The 9569-nt window shown below is 29.6% G+C and overlaps 1 pseudogene; it reads left to right on the top strand.

Moving 5' to 3' along the window:
• The first annotated feature begins 6319 nt into the window (after positions 1-6319).
• Positions 6320-8525, top strand: LOC120136237 (annotated as a pseudogene).
• The last annotated feature ends 1044 nt before the right edge of the window (positions 8526-9569 follow it).

The raw sequence follows: 9569 nt of genomic DNA, 5'->3' as shown, positions 1-9569 counted from the left end.
TACATTTTGCTTTGTTTTTGTTTTATTTTCTTATTCTCTTCCTATATCAATATATCTTTATCAAACTATACAAATGGCAAAGTTGTAAATATTGATTTTTTTCATCAGTTAATGTTCATTGATTTCAAGTACTGATTTAGATAATACAACTTCAATTATGTTCAAGTTTTCTTAAGATATTTTAATATTTATTCGAGTTATAGTGTTTTTTAGTCTTTAATTAGAAGTTGATCAGTAAAATGTTAATAGATGTTCTTGCTTAGACAAATTCCTTTATTTAAGTCACACATCAAAATCCTTAGAATACTTTTCATGATATAATCTTTGAACTAGTAACATTTTTTCTATATACTTGAGCCTATAGTTTTTGAGAATTGTTTTTAAATTGAATATATAATGATTTTCTTTTATATATAATCAACTGTATTATCGCTTGTTTGTGTTATGAGAGTAATTTTATTCAGAGTACAACATTGGTAGATAACATTTTTTTTTAATTTATTTACTTAATATTATTTTAAACTCTTTAAAGTGTTTTTCAAATACAATACGACACATGGGTAGATAACATACGAAAAATATATTAATAAAAAAATCATGAAATTATGAAAAGAGCTGTGCATGGGACGTGGGTGTGAAGTTTGAAATGAAGCAAACCAAAGCAGAGGTAGAAGGACAATAATTTCTTAGAAGGAGAAAACACACACGGCTTAATCAATATGTTTCCAATCTGCTTCTCACCTACTAACATCAGTCGAATTAAATCAAATTCTTTGGTTAATTTCATATCAAACATATATTCAACCATCGTTGAATTGTAAATGAATATTTAATTTACACCTATTAAATCAATTTCCTCTTTTTATATGGAAAAAATAAAATTACAAAAAATGCAAACAATAAAAGGCAGAAGAATGACACATTCCTGTAATTACACATTTATTACGCCGTGATAAAGGGATGACTAGGGTGGTGTTTGTTTTTGCAGAGGTAAAAGGTCTGCAGTCTGCGGACCACATCTGCAGGCATCTGCAGCAGAAGAGGTGGACCAAAAGTCTGCAGTCTGCAAGAAGAAGACTGTTTGTTTTTTAACGTCTGCAGACTGCTAAAATGAATTGAAATATAAATAAACTGATTTTTTAAACTTAAAAGAGTTTTGCAATACTGAGATTTAAATAATTTTAGTTTTACAATATTAAAATTTAAATAATCCATACGACTACAATAATAAATTATTTAAAATAAATCAATCCATATTTTAAAATAAATCAATTCGTACTAATAAATTATTTAAAATAAATCAATCCATACAACTACAATAATAAATAAATCCATATTTTAAAATAAATCAATCCATACAAATAAATTATTTAAAATAAATCAATCCATACTAATAAATTATTTAAAATAAATCAATTCATATTTTAAAATAAATCAATCCATACTAATAAATTATTTAAAATAAATCAATCCATATTTTAAAATAAATCAATCCATACTAATAAACTATTTAAAATAAATCAATCTATACAAATACAATAATAAATCAATCCATATTTTAAAATAAATAAATTCATACTAATAAATTATTTAAAATAAATCAATCCATACTAATAAATTATTTAAAATAAATCAATCAATATTTTAAAATAAATCAATCCATACTAATAAATTATTTAAAATAAATCAATCCATACAACTATATAATAAATCAATCCATATTTTAAAATAAATCAATCCATACTAATAAATTATTTAAAATAAATCAATCCATACAACTACAATAATAAATCAATCCATATTTTAAAATAAATCAATCCATACTAATAAATTATTTAAAATAAATCAATCCATATTTTAAAATAAATCAATTCATACTAATAAATTATTTAAAATAAATCAATCCATATTTTAAAATAAATCAATTCATACTAATAAATTATTTTAAATAAATTATTTTAAAATAAATCAATCTATATTTTATAATAAATTATTTTAAAATAAATTATTTTACAATAAATTATTTTAAAATAAATTATTTTATAATAAATTATTTTATAATAAATTATTTTAAAATAAATAACCTTATTAAATTATTTAAAATTATTTTAATAAATAACTATATTTTATAATTGTTCTTGAAGAGGTTTGAAGACCTTTGAAGACATAAAACCATGTCTACACCAAGAAGAGCTCGCGCAGACGTTTGAAGAGCTTCTGTCTTCTAAAAAACAAACAGTCTGCGAAGGCTAATGTATGCGCATGGTCTGCGCGACGCAGACATAAGTGGTTTGAGGAGCTTGTACAGTGAAAACAAACACCACCTAGGTCTGAGACAAACTAAGTGAGGACAGGAAAAAGACAACTGTAATTAAAGTTGACTGGACTCTTTAATCACAATTCTATTTATTTTATTTTATTTTTTGTAACAATTTGTAGGTGAATTATACGAAGTTTATCTGTATTTATTGGGTTTAATATAAAATAGGGTTTAAATTATACTATTTATTTTTTAATTATTTAACCATTTTTTGGTTCAAATAAGTGTTTAAAAATTTATTTTATGATATTTTCAGTTTGTTCGTTAAAAAACTGTTATCTTTTAGTGATGAGTTCTTTGTGATTTTTTTCAATCCAACTCGTCATTTTAAGCAAAATCGAAGTATTTTGAATTTAATTTTTTTAAGATTTAGGGTTTTGATTTCACTTTCTAGATAAGTTTTCATAAACAATGTGTTTTAGGAGAAATGATCATGTGTGGCGCCTTAATATTCGACTAAAACAATTATTACCGGTTTTTACCGGTTTTGTTATTGTTGGACACTTTATTGGAAATGTTAAAAAACAATGATGTTTTAGGTAGAAATAATAACGTTTTAGGTAAATTTTTACCGTTTTTGTTATTTTTTTTAAATAACAAAACCAGTAACTCATTTTTTTAACTGAATATTAAGGTGTCGCACCGTATAACTTCCCGTGTTTTAGGACAATTTTTTAAGCTTAAGGATGTTTAGTTTGTAGAAAAATGAGAATGAGGACTCGAAGATTGAAATGGATGCACTGGAAATAGATGAGTTTTTAAAATTGAAGTGTTTGTGACTTAAAATTATTTGATTTCTCAAAAAAAAAAATCTAAATGAAGAAAGGAACAAAATGAATGAAGGTCACGTATCACACATTCAATGAATAAATATTTGTAATGGGTGATTTGAAAATAATTATAAAATAAAATGTTAGATATTTGTTTTGATAAAAAAAATTATACATTTATGATAAAAAATTATTTTATGATATTTTCAGTTTGTTCGTTAAAAAACTGTTATCTTTTAGTGATGAGTTCTTTGTGATTTTTTCAATCCAACTCGACATTTTAAGCAAAATCGAAGTATTTTGAATTTAATTTTTTAAGATTTAGGGTTTTGATTTCACTTTCTAGATAAGTTTTCATAAACAATGTGTTTTAGGGGAAATGATCATGTGTGGCGCCTTAATATACGGCTAAAAAAAGTATTACCGGTTTTGTTATTATTTAAAGAACAAAACTGATAAAAAAGTTAACGGAAATATCATTATTTCTACCGGTTTTGTTATTGTTGGACACTTTACCGGAAATGTTAAAAAACAATGATGTTTTAGGTAGAAATAATAATGTTTTAGGTAAATTTTTACCCTTTTTGTTATTTTTTTGAAATAACAAAACCAATAACTTATTTTTTTAGCTGAATATTAAGGTGTCACCGTATAATTTCCCGTGTTTTAGGACAATTTTTTAAGCTTAAGGATGTTTAGTTTGTAGAAAAATGAGAATGAGGACTCGAAGATTGAAATGGATGCACTGGAAATAGATGAGTTTTTAAAATTGAAGTGTTTGTGACTTAAAATTATTTGATTTCTCAAAAAAAAAAATCTAAATGAAGAAAGGAACAAAATGAATGAAGGTCACGTATCACACATTCAATGAATAAATATTTGTAATGGGTGATTTGAAAATAATTATAAAATAAAATGTTAGATATTTGTTTTGATAAAAAAAATTATACATTTATAATAAAAAATGAAATGACTTAAACTCTTATTTTATATTAAAACTATATCTATATATAATAAAAATCAATGATTGGTTGGGAATTGAGGTGTGACAAGACTCAAGTTTGCTAGATGAATTTACTGGTCGTTGATATAATCTTATTGATTGATTATTTTTGCTTTCTTTTTCTTCAAAAATCAACTCTAATTCCATCTCATGACTCATTATATGTTATTCTTTTTTGCCTAAATGCCTACTTTGCTATCCAGTCCATGCATGGCTATGAAACAGTGCCCTATTTATTATTTTTATATATAGATCTCTTGTTTTTCATTAACATAAAAGGAAAAGAATATGGTATGAGTTTGTTCAAACAAGAATATGGCCTAAGTTTGAATTGTTTATTTAGAAGAATTTTGTGGTTGGAGTTGCTTTTGTTAATTCTTTTAACAAATCATAAATGTAATTTTAATTTTATGTGTAGGAAAGGGGAAAGGGGAAAGGGGAAAGGGGAAAGGAGAAAGGAGAAAGGAGAACTCTAGGGAAAGAAAATGAATACTCTTAATGAGTTTAGAATTTATAATTTAAAAAAATATAAAGAGATAAAGACGAGCAGGTCAATCAATCGACCAAATATATACTTACTCTATTTTTTGTTAATTTAATCCTCTTTTTATTGGATTTATTTATGTATATTTATATTATATATGTTTTTTTTTGTGTTGCACTTTTTGTTTAAGATATCATATATTTATATAGATTTTAATATAATGGTAATATATTTTTATAAGTAAGTTGAAGTTATACAATGATTGAATCTAAAACTAATGTCAGTTAAAAGATCGTGTTCTTTTTTCATATATTATTATTTAATATAATTGTTTTTGAATAATTTTTTAGGAGGGGAATAGATAGAAGGGAGAAGAGAGAATTTTTTTTATATATTATTATTTAATATAATCTTAGTCAAATTCTATAAATATAGTATATATAATATAATAATTAATGCAGTAAAAATAATAATATAATATTAATTTTAAAAATGTTGTGTGACGAACAAATTTATTATTAAACATTTTTTTCTTAAAGGGCATCCCTTTCTTATCTTTGTAGTTAAGGCAAGGATATGGTCAGTCTCCAGCATGTTGCAGTACCTATGGGCAAAAGAACATGAGCAAGGAAATAATCCATGAGCACTGGTAGGGCCTTCATTGCAACACTAAAACTTCAAATTCTCTGTTGGCCCCGTCATCAATGCTGCAATGATCACTGATCCATCCCCAAGCTTCATTAATGCCTCCCCACCGCCACCCACATCAGCACCACCAATATTGTCATTCGCCACTTCATAATTCCCTCTATTCAATTCAAATTCCAAATCAATATAAAAACCCAAGCTGGAAACATATCGATGGGAGGCAACTCATGCATCAAACTGAATCAAATGCACATGCAATAATGCTTTTTTTAAGTTCTCAACACTTGAAAGAACCGTCTTTAATCTAATATCCAATGATTACAGAAGAGGCCCCTGGAATCAAAAAATATCCTAATCGTAATACTCCAAATTGAACACCATTGGATGTGGAGGACATCATGGCACAAACCCACCATGCCCCAACTTGGTCCTATCACTGCCAACCAAAATCAAAACCCCAAATCCTGTGAGAATCCTACCAACAATTTCCTACATTAATCAACTTTAACACCATATCTTTATATCTACAATTTCTTTCTTAATTATTTGTCATTTATATGGGCACTCTATCGGCCTATCTCAATAACATATCTAAATTTTAAAATTCTTAATTATAGCATAATTGAAATGGTTAATCTCAAATTTAGAATATAAATTGTTATTTTTAAAGGGATGAATCAGCAATCTTGAATATAAACTCGAACGTGGAAGTAAAGAGAATTGCCCTTTCTTTAATTTCCCTCTTATATATGAACCTGAGTTGAATTATTCACTGAACTTTCTCTAAAGAAATGTATAGAGAGTCTTATTATTATATATACCAGTATATCACCTTCTCTCTTTTATTCTTTCATTCTTCTTTCCCATTGTCTTTCATTGCTTAAATGAGTGCTGATTAAGCCTCGAAGCTCGTGCTTATCTTCTGCTCTTGATCCGTCATACAATAAATACAGAGAGATTCAAACAACTCATTTCAACGCAAGCCATATCAACCCACAAAACCCCAATCTCTCTTTAGATACATCATAAGATCAGAGCAAGGCCTAATATCTCAAACCTAACGTACACTATTTTTTTGCCCTTTTAGATACTTCTTTTCTTTTTCATCACTTTCAGATAATTCTATTTAGTTGTGTAGTAGCTTCATATAGCAAACGAAAAGGATATATAGCGTTAGTATAAAAAGATTGGTCTCAAATTGCGCTCTGCTCATGGATTGCTTGAGAGAAATTCAAGGAAAACAACACGATCCCATATTCATTGAGAAGATGAATACATCGTCGTCTCGGCGTTGCATATATGTTCCGGGGCCACTCATCGTTGGCGCTGGGCCTTCGGGTCTAGCCACAGCCGCTTGCTTAAAAGAGAAAGGAGTTCCAAGTGTAGTCCTAGAGAGATCTAACTGCATAGCATCTTTGTGGCAACTCAAGACCTATGATCGCCTACGCCTTCACTTGCCTAAACAGTTCTGCGAACTTCCTCTGATGGGGTTCCCTAGTGATTTCCCACTTACCCTACTAAGCAACAATTCGTGGACTACTTGGAAGCGTACTCTAGGAAGTTTGATATTGAACCACGGTTCAATGAGACAGTTTCACGAGCCGAATACGACGACACGCTGGGGTTTTGGCGCGTGAAAAGCGTAGGGATAAAGGGAGAGGGGACGGAATACGTGTGCAGATGGTTGGTGGTGGCGACGAGAGAGAATGCGGAGTCGGTGGTGCCGGAGAAGGAAGGAAAGGGAGAGTTCTGTGGGGACATAAGGCACACGAGTTTGTATAAAAGTGGAGAAGAGTTCAGAGGGAAAAGGATTTTAGTGGTGGGGTGTGGGAATTCAGGGATGGAGGTGTGTTTGGATCTTTGCAATCATAATGCTAGGCCTTCACTCGTGGTCAGAGATACAGTAAAAACTACTAACTCTTCACCATGCCTTTCTTTTCTCTTTTTTATTCTTATAATCTATCTTTCCCATTAAACATTTAACCAAAAACAAGACCCATTAAAGGGTTTTTGACTTTAACCAACAGGGTACATTGCTAAAGATTCATTAATTATGTTAAAGATTCATTATGGGCAATAGGGTTTCTCAAGCTGTCCCCCAGCCATGTTTTTGATTGAACAAGTTTCTTAATTTTAGGTTTCTTTTTTTGTATGTTTCATTATACAATCTAAGAACATGACAATAACATTCATTCATGGCATGAAAGTATCTGTTCACAGCTGCCTGCACAGTTTGTGTCGCTTCAAGACGATATCTAACCAATTCATTACTAAATATTGGATGAACAAAAGAGATTTCTTTTTGGGTCCAAAGAGATCATGAAAATTTCATTGAATACAAATTCTTTGATCATTCACTTTCTTTATAGTTCATTAATAAACCTTTTTTATGGTTTATGGAACTGAAGGTGCACGTCCTTCCACGAGAGATGCTGGGAAAATCAACTTTCGGGCTATCCATGTGGTTGCTCAAGTGGTTGCCCATTCGGTTCGTCGACCGCTTGTTGCTGATTGTATCGTGGTTGATGCTGGGTGGCACCGCTCGCTTTGGATTGGACCGGCCACGATTGGGACCCTTGGAACTCAAGAATCTGACTGGAAAGACCCCGGTTTTAGATGTTGGCACGCTTGCCAATATCAAAAGTGGAGACGTTAAGGTACTTTCCCCTTTGTCAAAGTACCTTTGTCATTGAAATCACATCATCTTTTTCTTTTTTGTTCAAACCATTGATGACAACTAACGAACCAGTGTTTGATTGATCCTATACATTGTGTTTCATCCATCGTACCCACATGCTTTTTCTTTTTTGCCACATATATAGTTTCCCAATAATTCCCTCTATTTTGTGAACTTTAGGGATCTGTCCAAGCATTAAACGTCTTAAACGACATGCAGTGGAGTTTGTTAATGGAAAAACTGAGAACTTTGATGCAATCATTTTAGCTACTGGTTATAAAAGCAATGTACCCTGTTGGTTAAAGGTATACTTGCCCTTTTATCTTTATTTCTTGATTTTAAAGTAACAACTTGATGCAAACAAAAAAAAGGCTTAAGAAAAGAGGAAATATTGTCAGGAAAGAGAGATGTTCTCAGAGAAAGATGGGTACCCTCGAAGGCCATTCCCTAATGGGTGGAAAGGTGAGAATGGGCTATACGCAGTGGGGTTCACTAAACGTGGATTGCTAGGTACATCAATGGATTCTAAGAGGATTGCAGAAGATATTGAACGGTTTTGGAAACATGAAGCATAACATCGTACGGCCTTCACTTGTTCAGTACTTCTACAGCAATCATCATGATGATTTCATGTCCATGATTGATTCTTTTTTTCTTTTCTTTTGGCTTCAATTTGTTTTTTGAGTTAAAATGGTCAGAGAGAAACAAAGATTTTTGGCTGAAGTTGGAAGATACTACTACTTATGAACATGCAGCGGATTTTAATTGATTTATTACTAAGGCCGAAACATTCTTGTTTCTATGTCAAGATGACACCAACGGTAGCTGCCATGGCAAGCGTTGGAAAGGGTGATGAAAGAATATTGAATTTCAATGTGTTTAAGGAAAAGGGTTGGTTTTTTGTTTGGAATGTGGGGCCCCTAAAATTATCGGTACATCTTGTACATTACCATTTTTTTCTGATTAGCATTCATACCTTTTCGCTTATGGGGAGAGAGTATGGTGAAATTTGGAGTGTTTTATATATTAAATATGTTTAGTTCCACAAAGACACTGAGTTTGAAGATAAAGAAATTTGAAACTTTATTTTACTGAATTTTACATAGTTATGTTTTGGTATTTGTTTTGCACAACAATACGTGCATTTAAAATTTATTTATCGGATCCGTTGTATCTATTGAGTGTGTAAGTTATTAGTAGTTAATAAATATTTTAGACATATGTTATCTTCTTGTTTTTTAATAATCTAAGATGATTACAATATAATATATATTTAAAAAATTTCTTACCATCGACAGCATGCACACACTTTGTCCACGTCCAAAACCTCAAGAAAAAACTTCACCTCATACTAAAAAAATAATTTCCTTCTAATTATAAAGGTTTCGTCATTTCGACTATTAATGTTATCTAACCATCTATTAAAATTCTGGTTAGATATTAAAAATCTATTTATTTTCTTTTTATTGAATGGCATACGAACAATCATTAATTCTTCTATCTTTCCATATTTCTTCCTTCACCATCTCTTTTTTTCCTTCTTATTTCTCTAAATTTTAATTTACAAATATTTTTACATATATTAACTTTTTTTGTTTTGTTTTGTTTAATCTTAGTGCTCTTTAGTATGTTTTTGTCTATTTTTATAATTTTTTAGAGTTGAATTT

Source organism: Hibiscus syriacus, unplaced genomic scaffold (genome assembly GCF_006381635.1).
Source record: "Hibiscus syriacus cultivar Baekdansim isolate YM2019G1 unplaced genomic scaffold, ASM638163v2 tig00001825_pilon, whole genome shotgun sequence".
NCBI classification, from domain to species: Eukaryota; Viridiplantae; Streptophyta; class Magnoliopsida; order Malvales; family Malvaceae; genus Hibiscus; species Hibiscus syriacus.
This window is presented reverse-complemented; position numbering and strand designations above follow the sequence as displayed.